Source organism: Pseudophryne corroboree, chromosome 2, assembly GCF_028390025.1.
Source record: "Pseudophryne corroboree isolate aPseCor3 chromosome 2, aPseCor3.hap2, whole genome shotgun sequence".
Classification (NCBI taxonomy): domain Eukaryota; kingdom Metazoa; phylum Chordata; class Amphibia; order Anura; family Myobatrachidae; genus Pseudophryne; species Pseudophryne corroboree.
This window is the reverse complement of record NC_086445.1, coordinates 329055780-329071269: the sequence shown is the minus strand read 5'-3', so window position 1 is coordinate 329071269 and position 15490 is coordinate 329055780. Positions and strand designations below refer to the sequence as shown.

The 15490-nt window shown below is 41.5% G+C and overlaps 1 long non-coding RNA gene and 2 pseudogenes across 1 annotated transcript; 1 reads left to right on the top strand and 2 right to left on the bottom strand.

Moving 5' to 3' along the window:
* Positions 1–1609: 1609 nt before the first annotated feature.
* On the bottom strand, positions 1610–1728 carry LOC135054394 (5S ribosomal RNA; annotated as a pseudogene).
* A 1537-nt stretch (positions 1729–3265) lies between these two features.
* On the top strand, positions 3266–3384 carry LOC135051631 (5S ribosomal RNA; annotated as a pseudogene).
* Positions 3385–11637: 8253 nt separating this feature from the next.
* On the bottom strand, positions 11638–12878 carry LOC135050777 (uncharacterized). The gene is made up of 3 exons (XR_010241809.1): positions 12794–12878; positions 12032–12181; positions 11638–11922 (listed from the first exon to the last, which is right to left on the bottom strand). It is a non-coding gene; the product is annotated as an uncharacterized LOC135050777 (long non-coding RNA).
* Positions 12879–15490: the final 2612 nt, after the last annotated feature.

The window sequence follows — 15490 nt, the reverse complement described above, 5'->3', positions numbered from 1 at the left end:
AAATTAGTGTTAGGAAGCCGAAGCTATAAAGTGATACAAAAATGAGATGTAATTAAAATGGAGAAATAGTGTTAAAGAAATTAGTAAGTGATAAGTGTTAATAGAATGTAAAGGTATGCTACACTAAAGCCATCCAGCTCAGCCAGTCAAGGGGCACCACACCCCACACTTCTATTAACACTTCTCACTTACTAATTTCTTTAACACTATTTCTCCATTTTAATTACATCTAATTTTTGTATCACATTCTTTATAGCTTCGGTTTCCTAACACTAATTTATCAACACTATAGTTTTTCACCAGTATGCTACCCTGGGATTTCTGGCTTATGCTGTTTTTTTGGGATGCCACACCCGGCACCTAGATATAGGGCTAGGGACCCCAAATATACAGAGAGGCCTTGACATGCCTTTAGGGCTTATTCATACATTTGCGCAAATATATGTAAACGAGATCTGTGAATTCTAATATTGTGTGGGATTTAAATCTGGTTACTGTTATCAATAAGGGTGCTGGGGGAAACAAAATGCCTTTTTTTTCTTGCTTAGAAATACCCCTCCCTTTAAAGCAACTGAATGATATCACTAAGCTAATTGAGCACCTGCCACTATATATGTCAGTTGTTAGAGGCAGAGAGGTTCCTGCATTACGAGGAGGTGCAGGCCCTGACATGCCATATGGAGCATTATGGGGTTGCTCCAAGGTAGGTAGCTCTTAGCTTATATATATTTAAACAGAAAAAGGATTGGTTTGGTGCCGCACAGGACTACAATTAATCTTTTTGTAAAGGGCTCTTTATCAAATTTGTACCTTGTAACCAACAGTGCATTTGCATGAGAGATGCCTGTAAATGGTATTCAAGGAGTTATTGTTGTTGGTGGTGCACCCAGAGTCAAAAGTACATGGTAATGTTTGGAGAGGGAAAGAGAGACTCTGTGTTGGGGCACGCTTAAATAAAACTTAACTTTTAATTAGAATAAGATAAGAATGTAGTACATTGACAGACACACACATACAAACATGTATAAGGTTCTAAAAGAGGAGGAAAAGAGGGAATCTAGACCTCTCTCTACTATTATCATAGGAATCTAAAGGTAGACTCTGAAGAAATATGAAAATTAAAGATTACAAATAAGAATAAATATTCTCAAGTGATATAAATGAGGTGACAGTGACACCTAAGATGAAAATATCAAAGATTAGTTTCCACATAAAGAAGAAAAAAGATTTCAAATATAAATCACAATGGCATTTATTATAACAACAATTTCTTTATAGACTAAAAATATAGGTCCGTTGACCAATGCCAATTGTGATGAATATATCCTGGTATCCTGGTAAGAGGTAATTTGCTGATTCTAGATTACTGATCAATGTAAGGAGAAAATTGCAAAATGTGTGCAAGTCTGAGGTCAAATGTGCAATAGAGTCAATAATTGCTCCAACACTTAGGTTTTGCATACATAGATAAGAATATAACAATATTAACAGGTGATTGATACGATTAACAAGTCTGAGATCAGACAATTAGAAAAGGAAAAAAGGTATGAAATCAGTAGGGTCAAAGGTTGCTCCAACACTTCTGCTTTTCACATAGGGATAAAGATATCTATTACTGCACCTAAGATTCCCTAGTAGTCTCCCATCTAGGTACTAATCAGGCTCCTCACTGCTTAGCTTCCAAGATCAGGCGAGATTGGGCGTAGCCAGAGAGATATGGCAGTAATATCACATAAATTGTGAATGAGAGAGTGTGTGGTTATTGGCACATACCAAAGGAGTACTTCTGCTGTCCATTGAAATGCACAGTCTGTCAGTTATTATTGTATTACCTGGAATTTAAATGACTGGCATTTTGGATGAGTGAGTACTGAATAAGTGAGATATAGGAAACAATTAAGTACAGGGCCCACCCCCTCCTTTCACCATACAACAGATAGTGGACGAGAGAGGTGGGTTACCTGGACTAGTAGAAAATAGGTGTGGAATTACACAGGTATCTTAAAGTTTCCTTTTTAAGAAAGTACCAAGATAAAGATCCTGTAATCATATGTGATCTTAGGACAAGGTTGAAGCAACTAGGTGTGGTTCAGAAATTCAATTGCCAATCTATCGATATTGAAGATGTGAAAAGGAGGACTGAATACTATTAATAAAGTCCGTTAATTATTTATGACGATGGTCAATACGAAATAGAACAAACTGACAAGAAAAAAGAATAAAGCAGATTACCTGATGGTAGATCAAATTAGTATCAAAATTAACATGGATAATACGATACCAGGATAGTCGGTGGGCTGAACCGTGCACTGTTCAGCACCACTTAACACAGACGGCAGTTTCACCTGAGGTGGCTTGTTCACTGTGTGACATGATAGTGGAGAGCTATCTATTTAAGGCCAAAGTCGCGCACACAATTATAACTTCATGGACACACGCCACCTCCGGGTTCCGTAACCGGAAGTGACGCGTCATCACAGTGTGACGCAATTTCTCGATAATAGACCTCAGGTTACGTGGTCTTATTTTTCACAGCCATCACAATTGGGTAGCAAGATCTATTTGTCTCAACTTTGTTTATTTTAGCTCTAATTTCAAATCATTATAGATCTCCACTATCATGTCACACAGTGAACAAGCCACCTCAGGTGAAACGGCCGTCTGTGTTAAGTGGTGCTGAACAGTGCACGGTTTAGTCCACCGACTATCCTGGTATCGTATTATCCATGTTAATTTTGATACTAATTTGATCTACCATCAGGTAATCTGCTTTATTCTTTTTTCTTGTCAGTTTGTTCTATTTCGTATTGACCACCGTCATAAATAATTAACGGACTTTATTAATAGTATTCAGTCCTCCTTTTCACATCTTCAATATCGATAGATGGGCAATTGAATTTCTGAACCACACCTAGTTGCTTCAACCTTGTCCTAAGATCACATATGATTATAGGATCTTTATCTTGGTACTTTCTTAAAAAGGAAACTTTAAGATACCTGTGTAATTCCACACCTATTTTCTACTAGTCCAGGTAACCCACCTCTCTCGTCCACTATCTGTTGTATGGTGAAAGGAGGGGGTGGGCCCTGTACTTAATTGTTTCCTATATCTCACTTATTCAGTACTCACTCATCCAAAATGCCAGTCATTTAAATTCTCGGTAATACAATAATAACTGACAGACTGTGCATTTCAATGGACAGCAGAAGTACTCCTTTGGTATGTGCCAATAACCACACACTCTCTCATTCACAATTAATGTGATATTACTGCCATATCTCTCTGGCTACGCCCAATCTCGCCTGATCTTGGAAGCTAAGCAGTGAGGAGCCTGATTAGTACCTAGATGGGAGACTACTAGAGAATCTTAGGTGCAGTAATAGATATCTTTATCCCTATGTGAAAAGCAGAAGTGTTGGAGCAACCTTTGACCCTACTGATTTCATACCTTTTTTCCTTTTCTAATTGTCTGATCTCAGACTTGTTAATCGTATCAATCACCTGTTAATATTGTTATATTCTTATCTATGTATGCAAAACCTAAGTGTTGGAGCAATTATTGACTCTATTGCACATTTGACCTCAGACTTGCACACATTTTGCAATTTTCTCCTTACATTGATCAGTAATCTAGAATCAGCAAATTACCTCTTACCAGGATACCAGGATATATTCATCACAATTGGCATTGGTCAACGGACCTATATTTTTAGTCTATAAAGAAATTGTTGTTATAATAAATGCCATTGTGATTTATATTTGAAATCTTTTTTCTTCTTTATGTGGAAACTAATCTTTGATATTTTCATCTTAGGTGTCACTGTCACCTCATTTATATCACTTGAGAATATTTATTCTTATTTGTAATCTTTAATTTTCATATTTCTTCAGAGTCTACCTTTAGATTCCTATGATAATAGTAGAGAGAGGTCTAGATTCCCTCTTTTCCTCCTCTTTTAGAACCTTATACATGTTTGTATGTGTGTGTCTGTCAATGTACTACATTCTTATCTTATTCTAATTAAAAGTTAAGTTTTATTTAAGCGTGCCCCAACACAGAGTCTCTCTTTCCCTCTCCAAACATTACCTTATATATATTTAAGTAAGGAGCCATTATCATGTGGCTCCTTGCTGATTAATCACAGACCCAGATTGGAGTAATAGAGGTGTGAGGTGTGGTGCCCCTGGACTGGCTGAGCTGGATGGCTTTAGTGTGGCATACCTTTACATGCTATTAACACTTATCACTTACTAATTTCTTTAACACTATTTCTCCATTTTAATTACATCTCATTTTTTTATCACTTTTTTATATAGCTTTGGCTTCCTAACACTAATATATTAACACTATAGTTTTTTCACCAGTATGCTGCCCTGGGCTTTCTGGATAATGCTGTTTTTTTGTGGTGCCACACCCTGCATCTAGATATAGCGCTAGGGACCCCAAATATACAGAGAGGCCTTGACATGGCTTTGGGGCTTAATCATACATTTGTGCAAATATATGTAACCGAGATTTCTGAATTCTAATATTGTGTGGGATTTAAATCTGGTTACTGTTATCATTCAGGGTGCTGGGGGAAACAAAATGCCTTTTTTTCTTACCTTAAGAGAAGGTCAAGGCCCACCTGGAGAAAGTCCATGGGTTTAGCAATCTGAAATACCGGAGGATCATAGTGCCATTGAGAGCACCACTGGAATTAAGAATGCCATATATGGTAATAGATACGAGCTGACACTGGCTTCCATGATCTGAGCATAGTTTGAATTACAGAAGTGGAGGAATGAGGAATAACTCAAAAGCCACGTCATCAAAGAAAGCATAGCTAGGTCCAGGTGTAGACAGTGACCTTGTGACAAGAGGGCTAGTTGTAGAGGAATGGGAAATGGTATGTTTATGTAGAGACTTTTAGGATCTGTGATCCAATAGTGTCTCAGCAATGCTGGTGCAACTAAGTTCACAATGCCACCTTCCTCCTTGAATTTGTGAAAGCACCTTGGGAAAGAGAGATACCATTTGACTGTTAAGGCTTCTACAATGGCTTTGGCTGGATCCCTTTTCCTGGACCCGTACATTGGTACAATAGTAGTGTCTGGAGGCCATGAGGTCTACCTCTGGAAGACCCTATTTGTCCACCAGGACCTGGAAGACTTCTGGATGCAGAGACCACTCTCCAGTGTGCATATCCTTGCAACCAGGGAAGTCTACTTCCCAGTTGAGGGCTCCCAGAATGAACACTGCAGAGATGGCTGGTAGATGGTGTTACACCAAGGTAAGAATCTGTGTCACTTCTGCCATTGCTGAGGCACTGCAAATGCCTCCCTGATAATTTTAATAAGCTACTGCCATGGCATTCATTGGGAGATCTCTTTCTGTCTGGTCCAATGGCGCTGAAAGGTGTGATTGCCAGTGACTGCACCCTACCCATGGAGACTTGTATCTGTGGCGAGAAGGATCCAGTCCATAGTCCACAATGGACGATCCTTGTAAAGTTTGGAGGTGTGCAACCACCACAAGAAGGACATCCAAACATTTAAAGGGAGTATCATTGTCTGAGATTTGAGCTGTGTGGGTTGTCTGTTTCACCTGAGTATCAGGTGATGTAGAGGCCTGGAGTGGAACTGAACATATTCCACCATGTAAAAGTTGGATATCATGGAGCCCGAAGTCTGCTTTGTGGAATGAATTGATACACTGTAACTTTGAAGTAGTTTGCATATTTGCAGATGTAGTGTCACTATCTTGTCTGGAGGGAGGAAGATGCATTGTACCTGAGCATCTAGCAAAGCTCCAAGATGTAGAATCCTCTAAGAGGGAATGAGGGAGGACTTGTTCCAGTTGATCAGCCAACTGTGACTCTAAAGGAATGTTATTGTCACCTGGAGATGACGTTTGAGGAACTCTGGGGAGAGTGTGCCAGAATAAGTATGTCATCCAGGTAAGTATATATTGATTCCCTGACAAATAAAGTGAGCAGCCATTACTGCCATGAGTTTGATAAATACCCTCAGGGCTGTGGAAAGGTTAATGGCAGAGCTTGGAACTGCAATTGCTGATGTAGAACAACAAACCGTAGGTAATATTGATGAGAGGGTGTATAAGTACATGTAGGTAAGCATCCTGTATATCCAGTGAGACCACAATGTCCCCAGGCCACATAACCAGGACAATGAAGCTGTGGGTTTCTATACAAAAACTGGGCACTTTGATATACTGTATTTGTTCAGTAACTTGAAATTGAAATTGAGTATGGGCCATTGAGATCCATTGGGTTTCTGAACCGAGAAGAGTGTTGAATTAAAGCCCTTGTCCCATTGAGACATGGGGCAGGAATTATCATGCCCATAGTAAGGAGTGAATAACCATCCATAGACCCTTTGCTTTGCTAAGATCTGCTGGAGGACTGGTGTGAAAATATTGTCTGGCGGATGGATGCAAGCAAGGAGAGAGCATATCCATGGGAGATCACTTTTTGTACCCAGGCATCTGATCTGATCAGATGCCAAGAATGCGCAAATTGAAGAAGTCAGACTAGCACCCTGGGATCCTCCAGGAGGAGGCCCACTCCATAAGGCTCAGGATTTATCCTCGGACTTGGCGGATAAATGTTGAGCAGCCCAAGCCTGTTTAGTTTTGGGCTTAGAGGCTTTTGTGGAATGTGAGAGTCTAGGAAAGGTTTTACCCCTGGCCTTGCCCTGAGGGTGAAAGGACCAAAATAAGAAAGTCTGAGAACGTGTAGAGGAGGCTGAGGGCTGGCAAACTGTTTTAGAGGCTGCCAGGTTAGTGACAGTTTTGTCCAGCTCCGGGCCAAGCAGAAATCTCACTGCATAAGAGAGTGCTTTTTAGAGTCTGAGTGAGCCTTCAATGAACGAAGCAAAAAAAATGCTATTGGCCACAGAGGTAGCTGATGCATTGTAGGCTAGGAGGGCCATTTCCAGTGCCACTTTGCCAATATGAAAAGCTGCATCCCTGATGTTAGCGATGTATAACAGTTCCAGGGTAGCATCATATAGGAAACTGTTTTCTACAGTATCTGCTCAGCTTTCAATAGCCTTAGCCACCCAGGCTGTAGCTATGACTGGCCGAGAATCTGTGCCAGTAAGAGAGTATAAATACTTAAGACACATGTCTTACTGTCTATCTGGCACTTCCTTCAGAAAAGATGCTGTACGGATAGGTAAAGTTGAGCCCTTTACCAAGTGTGTCACATGGGAATCCAAAGTTGGGAAAATTTCCCACTTAGCACAATCAGTAGCTGGAAGAGGATAATAGGAACTGAGCTATTTAGGTTTATGGAATTTCTTACTAGGAGTCTCCCACACCTTACCCATAGCATCGGTAAAGTGATTTGAGTGAGGGAATTCCACCACCACTACTTTCCTACATTTACATAGAGGGTCTTTTACTTTAGGTGCCAGCTCTTTATTTTCCATTTGAAGAGTGAATTTAACTTCTATTACTGAAGCAGCCACATTAAATTTTGACTGAAACTCTTCCTCCTCAGAGGAGTAGTCGGTATCAGAGAGACCAGCATTGTCTGCCTCACTAGAGTATACCTCAAAATATCAAAGTGGCATTGACTGTGAAGATGGCACAGCAACCTAGGTGATAGTAGCAGTGTGCAAGGGTCCTTGGCCTAGCAACATATGGTGAAAGGCAGCAGATGAGGCTGCTAGGTGAACATGTCCATCCAAGGAGGAGAAACAGGTGGTACTGGTATAGCTTGATGTACCTGTTGTGGCAACTGGTGTGGCAGTCCCATAGGGGGAGCTAGGACTGGTACTGTAATATGGTTCGCAATTTTTGCCAGCATCTGAGGAAAAGAAGCCCATGGAGGCTCTTGTGCCGGAGCTGGGGGGGGGGGGGGGTGCTGACTTTTCAGATTAAGACTAAAATGAGGTACACTGACCATCTTGCAACAAATACTGTGGATATAAACCTACAGGACACCAGGGTAAGTGCCAGAGCCTGGGTAAGAGCCTTTGCTAGACATTGCTGCAAAGAGAGATGTACACAAATTATGGCAACATGTGTGCAAAACAACAAGTGTGCAAAACAAAATAGTATGTGACAATATGTTCCCACAAATACTGTATTTTGTAATGTGGATCACAGAAAACCCTGTACACACCAAGTATCAGAGGGTTACTGAGCGAAATATGTAAAACTATTTATATTGTCAGCAAGAAAAAGCATACTGCAGAGCTAGCAAATACTCAAACACAGTGGCTGGTAGGAAATAGCGCTGTGTATAAACATACTCCTGGGAGAAGAATACAGGGAGACAGGGCCCAGCGTTCTGAGAGACTTGCAGTGCTAAAGATGGCTGCCCAGCATCTCTTAGAGGGAGGAGGGTGGAGTAGGAGCAACTCAGGGCAGGAAGACCTCAGCAGAATGGTGCCCTAAGCTGGGGGAGGAGTCACTTGGGAAGCACCTCTCCTGGCTGACTTTAAACACCTTGTTCCAAGCACCAGTGTAATTTGCCATGGTGGTCTAGTATTGTCCAAGGACGGAATCTGGGTACACATCAGCAACCTCCGGTCCATCTCCCAGGACCAGAAGTATGGACTGCCGTGATCGCAGGTCCCGCAAGCGGGATCCCATCTTACCTGTCCCTCATGCTCCGGTGGCTGTCCTGGGGACTCCTGTGTGTCCTGCTAGTAAAGGTTGAACAGGGTCCCCGCCAAAAGTTCGTCACCATGGCTGAAGTCGTGACTTCGGTGTGGGTGATGGAGCAGCAGCACTGGCATTAAACAAACTGCCTGGCGCTGCCTACTCATAGTGAAAACACAGAAAATAACATAACATATGAAAATAAATAAAGCAGCCTTACTGTTAAACGGTGACCAGCTCCTGCTAGCACTATACAAAAACTATAGACTCTGAGCTGTGGGCAGGGTATGAGGGAAGAGGGTCCAGTGCATCCCTTGGGGCTGCAAAAAGTTTAACTGTTTGGTGCCTGTCCCGGTTTCCACTATCATATCCCAAGGTCATCCCTGTGGATACCTATGGACCCTGAAAGAAAATGTTTGCATGTTTACTAATGATATATGTACTGTATACCAAGGGAACAAATATTAATCAAAATGCAAAAAGCTTGTGATTCAAAAGTAAGAACTAAATTAGAAAATACACAGTGTTTACAAGACGATAAAGGCATATGGCAAATCTCTTGGCACAGATATCCCATGGACTGACCCATGCAGGTAAGATGGTTATGATTAGTCTAAATCAGACTTACTGGTATGGCTCTAGCTTTGCAACAGTTGCAACCAGATACTGTTTTCCTATATTATCTGAAAAGAATCAGCAGAGAGAAGAAGAATATTAATAACTGAATAAAATATGGAAGTTGAATGGTCAATAATATATAGTAATAGTAAGTGTAGCTTTTACACTAAATTCTATGTCTGCAGAATGTTTTGTTCTTGATTGAATAAAATAAATACCGGGGTAAATTTACTAAGAAGGGAGTTCTATTTAAGGTGGGATGTTGTCCATAGCAACCAAACTGATCTACTTCTATTTATCTAGCACCTTCTAGAAGATAATACCTGGAATCTGATTGGTTGCTATGGGCAACATCCCATCTAAAATAGAACTCCCATTGTAGTAAATTTACCTCACTGTTGTAAACAAACACCAACTGTTGATGATTCATAAGGCATATAATATTTTGTGGCTAGATACATTTAAAAGAAATAAAAAAGATAGCACATATGGAATATTTTTGACGTTTTTGTTATAATCATGAGTTTAGGATACTCCCATGATGGGTGTCTATTATAAAACTTTGATTATCATATTTTTTAGACAAATCTGGTATATGAGGCTGCCTGACTTATAGGACAATTAGCTTGCATATCTGATTGCTTTTGGATGTGCATATTAAATCCTTAGAAGACTTCATTGTGTACTGTTTTTCTTCCACAATATACCATGGGGTTTATTTACTAAGATTCGTATTTTTCAGAATCATGTTCAAGTTCAATCGCGAATGACATCGACAGTGTAAACTTGCAACTTTTTGAATTGATTACGACTCATTTACTAAGCTTTCGTATTCGTATTTTCTGTATCTTCCGATGTCGATGTCATTCGTGCTTTTCTGCTGTAGATTGCGGCCGCGTTTGCTATTTTGCGGCCGCGTTGTGATGGTTTTTTACGACTGCGTCACAAGTCTGTTACGGCAGTGATTTGGATTTTGCTGCCGCGTTTTTACTTCTAAGTTTCGTTTACGTCACGCGGCCGTGATTGGTTGTATTTGTGATGGAGGAGTGTCTGTGCATGTTACTATAAAAACGCCACAAACACTCCGCACCTCGTGGGTTTAGCTAGTGGAGAGGAGAGAGGAAGGTGTATTTGGAGTTGGTGAGTTTGGTGGAGTTTTTGGTGGATTTGGAGAGGAGTTTGGTGATTGTTGAGTGCTGTACTGTGTGTGTTAGTAGTCTTGTGATCTTTGTAGTATTGTTTTTTCTCAGTTTGTAAAGTTTTTTGTCCTTGTATTTTTTTTACAGTCTTTTGTCATTGTTTGTGAGTGAGTGAGCGTGTGTGTTGGCTGTGTGGTGTGTAGTAGGAGTAGTGGAGGAGTGTGTTTTGTGTTTTTATTTTTCTGTGTTTTATGTTGTTTGTCATGTCCGACTCAGAGGTCAGTGTGGTGGTGGAGGTTAGTGAGGTGGAGGCTGGTAGTGAGGTGGAGGCTGGTAGTGAGGTGGAGGCTGGTAGTGAGGTGGAGGCTGGTAGTGAGGTGGAGGGGGGTAGTGAGAGGGAGGAGATTAGTGAGGAGGAGGAGGAGGGGGTGCCTGTTGCTGGTTTTTCAAGTGATAGTGAGGGTGTTGTGGCTCCGCAGCCACGCACCACTACCAAGACTGGCAGGAATATAAAGTTCAGCTATGCTGAAAACATGGCGTTGGTGCGTGAGCTGATGAAGCACCATCGCCAATTGTTTGGTCAGGATGCTGCCAGGGTGTCCTCCCGCAGGAAGTCTGCCCTGTGGGGGCAAGTCAGACTTGCTGTGAATAGTGAGGGTGTGGTGAGGCGGACAGAGGACACGTGCCGCAAGCGTTTTTACGATATTAAGCGGCGTGTCAAGGCCAAGATGGCCAAAGAGTCCAAATCTGCACGGCGAACCGGAGGTGGCCCACCTTTACGTGTAAGCTATCGGGACTGGGAGGAGCCTGTGCGGGCATTGATTCCTGGCGAAGTGGTGTCTGCTACTCATGTCCGGGATTCGGACCGACCCACGCAGGATGGTAAGTTTGAATTGTAATATTGTTCTTAAAATGTCAGTAAAATGTAGATAATCTCATTTTTAAAGTGTAAAGGATGCATTTTTTGGACCAAAACAGATTGCAGGCCTATGCTCCCTTAAGGTGTGTTTGTGTTTTTAATGTGCTTTTTTCGGCTTGTTTAAGCAATATTTTATATTTATTTTAGTTCCAAAACATGTGCAGTGTTTTTTCTTTTTTTTTTTTTTTTTTGGATAAATTTTTGGCGATAATGCTTGAACATGTGTGTTTGTTTTAAATCATCAAAAGGTATTTTTTAGTAACTAATTGAAATGCGGGGCTATTTTTCAAACATTACATTATTTTAACTTTTGCAACTACTCAATCTCTGCAATATGTGAGGCAAATTAAATAATTAATATCCATTTATTGTGTGCCACATCAAGTACATTTTTAGAAACCTCTAAAAAACATGAATCTAGAAGCACTTAAGGCTAAAAAATTTTACGCAACAATACCTAATAGATGCTTACAGTACATTAATGCTTTTCAGTGGGTCATTTTTCAAAATACATGGTAATAATGTTGGGGTTACTTTTTCCACAGTCACCCAGACCAGCCGCCCAGACAGGCCTCAGACAAGTCAGGATGAGGCTGGGATTGCAGGTAAGTCTTCACTGTAGTCACATATTCTGTAAATACATAGAAGTACAAAATAATAATTCTTAATTTTGCACCTAGGTTCTGCTTTTGGAAGCTGAGCTCCTGTAAGGCGCCCATCACAGGGCTTGGGCCACTTACCCAGGAGGCCTACTAAGACACGGCGTCTTGGGACGGATTCCGCACCTCCATCATCCCCACCCAGGCGAAGACTTTCCGCAGTGTTACCCCAGCCACCAATGGCACTATTGGCGAGTTCGCAGAGTGATGAGCCCAGGTCACCTCAGTTATCTGGTGAGTTAAAAAATAAATTAAACACATAAGCAATAATATACACAGTACACTTAATATGTTGTTAGTTGGTTTGGAGTTTACATGTTTTCTAACAACAAGCAATGTGATGTAACGTCTTAAATAGCTAAAGGTGATTTAAACCAATTATATAAGGTCTTAGTGGATGGTCTCAACAACCTATTTGTAAGAAAAGATCAGATTATATTAAAAATTAAGCACACACACGTTCACATATTCCTAAATTATGAAGACAATTAATTTTTGACCCCAAAAAAACCACACCATTCTAGTGTTCACACATCGCCCCTGTCCATTATGTAGATGGCTTACTTGCTCTGCTCCTCTGGACTATACAGGTAAGTAGTCTATATCGTGGTGAGGGGAGGGAATATAACAGTGTAATGGTGTGGAGGGGAGTTAGTTAGGTGAGGAATATGCAAATCTGTCTATGTTAGCGCCTGTGTTGGTATATTTATAACACTAGCTTTAAACTTGGTAAAGTAGCGAAAAACAAGTGTGAAAATTTCAAAAATGGAGTATTATGAATGTATTAATGTGTTGCATTAGCCATGCAAATATAAAATTACTAAAACATTGCATGTTGCCCACCCCATACAGAGCACAACTTGATGTCCGCCATGGACCAGCAGGGACCAGACCAAGAGCCATCCATCACACTGCAACTGACAGCTGTTGAGCCAAGCATGCCAATACAGTTGCAGGATATACCCCAACCATCCCTCAGTCCCCAACTGGCACAAGCTCCGCCCCCAAGCCAAATTCCTGACGATTTCTGGGCCAGTTGGACAAGCCAACAGGCCCAAACCAATGCCAGCCTCACCCAACATACACAACACCTTGCCAGTCTGCCCCATCATCTACCGCGTATTAGTCGCAACTCGGGCAGACTGATAGTACAAGTAGGGCGAATGGCTACCTCAATGGAGCAAATTAGGGCAGAAAACAGCCAAATGAATGCACATTTAACCCGCATTATAGATGAGCAACAGCGCCATCAGCAGGCACTCGTTCAGCTCATTCAACACAATCAAGTGGTGAATGAGTCCTTATCCAGGATAGTAGCCAGCCACACTGCTACTAACACGCAGCTGATTGCAAGTTTAAATAATTTGAGCAGCAATATTTCGATGATGGGAGCTCAGCAAGTCACCTCCAGCTCGGGGACCACAACCCCTATCCAAACGCCAGTAACCTCCCCTGTTCGGCGTTCATCAAGAGCACGTGCCAGTGAGCCAGCACCCAGCACACACAAGAGAAAAAAATGATTTTGTTTTTGTAAAAATAAAATCAAAAATTGGTCTATAAAACACATTCCTGTGTCCGTCTCCAAAATTTATGAAGCTGGTGTGTATGTATGTATGTATGTATTTCAAGGGTAATGACTGTAAATGTTTTGTTAGCATCAACTAAGCACAATGGACACACCACTATAAACAACAAACAGTAAGTAACAAAACACACAATATAAAGTAGAGCAAAGTGTTTAGTGAAGGATAATTACAGCATAATAAAACTGACCTGTAAAATAACGCAGGATCACTTCTTGACGTACCTGCCTCCCTACATTTGTACTCACACTGTCACCAGATGGTTCTAACTCCTCTGCTTGCTGACTGCTTTCTCCCTCATCATGTGCCAGATGTTGACTTAAGCACAGATTATGGAGAAAACAGCAGCAGAACACAATTCGAGTCACCTTTGAGGGACTATACAACAAAAGGCCACCAGATTTATCCAGACACCGAAAACGTGACTTCAGCACCCCAAAACATCTTTCTATCACATTCCGCGTAGCCTTATGTGCATGATTATAACTGTGTTCAGCAGGAGAATCAGGTTGGGACAATGGAGTAAGGAGCCAAGAGTAGCAGCCGTAACCCCCATCACCTGAAAAACATATATAGTCAACATTAGGACATATGTTAGAATATTCTTTCACCTCCTCCAAACTCTAGGTTGTGGTTAAAAGACAGACACACAAAACATTTTCAACATACCCAACAGCCAGCCATCAGGCATTTGTCCCTCCTCAAATTTATCGAAGAGCGAGGACTGACTGAGGATGAAGGAGTCATGGCAGGCACCAGGGTAACCTGCAACAACACTCATAATTTTTAATTTTGCATCACAGACCACCTGGACATTAGTTGATTGATCCATATGCCTATTAGTATATATATACTGGCGGCCCTTAGGTGATCTCAGCTGAACGTGTGTGCAATCTATGGCCCCCAGCACATTGGGCATGCCAGCAAGCTCATAGAAAGCTACCCTGACAGCACTCCACTCCGACTCCTCAGTAGGGAAGCAGATTGAGGCTTTAATGTGTGGCTCCAACACATCCAAAACCTGAGTGGACATTAAAGAAGCTAAGGTGAGTGTCATGTTAGGTATTCTCTACAATACTGTGGTGTTTAAACTTACACAAGCAACACTTAGCCATAACCGCATATGTATTTTTAGACTCACCTGCATCAAATATCTTGAAAAGGTGGGCTGTGAGATCCCAATGACGTCGCCTGCCACAGCCTGGAAGCTCCCAGTAGCCATAAAGTGTAACACAGCCAGGAGTTTGTGTAGGCCTGAGACAGAGCGAGAGCGTGCTGTTTCAGGGTCTATGCCCAGTTTGACAAGGTCATACAGGTGGAAAATGTTGTTTCTATTTAGGCGGAACATCTGTATGACCCTATCATCGGACAATGCATTTAAGTTTAAACGCCCTCTAAAAAAACGAGGCTGGCGCAGCCTCCGCGGTACCTGGACAACCTGTTGGCCATGTTCACTTACCTGGTCCTGATTCCTGGAAGCCTCATGGAGCAGTCTAACGTATCCCACAGCCAACAAAAAACCATTGCCACACACCACAGCAGCCATTTCAGAGTGAGAGAAGTTCAGAATGTGCCTGAAACACTTTTATAGGCCCAAAAAATCAGGTGTGAGTAATGGATAATTAAGTACACATGTAAACGCGGTTTCAAAAGGCTGGCGCGTTTTTTTTTAGGAAAAAAATGCGAATCGTAATTTTTCGCGGCCGCGAAGGCACTTTCGCGGCAGCAAATACAATTACGAATGGTTAGTAAATGACCGAGATTCACATCTAAACAGGCGTAATTTGACCGATGGTGTATTCATTCGTAATTTTGCACTTGGACTATGAAAAAAATACGAATGCCCTCATCACTGCCGTGAATACTGTTTAGTAAATGACCGAGATGCCACTTAGAAGAAAAAACGCAATCACGGTCAAAATCGGGAGCTTAGTAAATATACCCCCATGTATCTAAA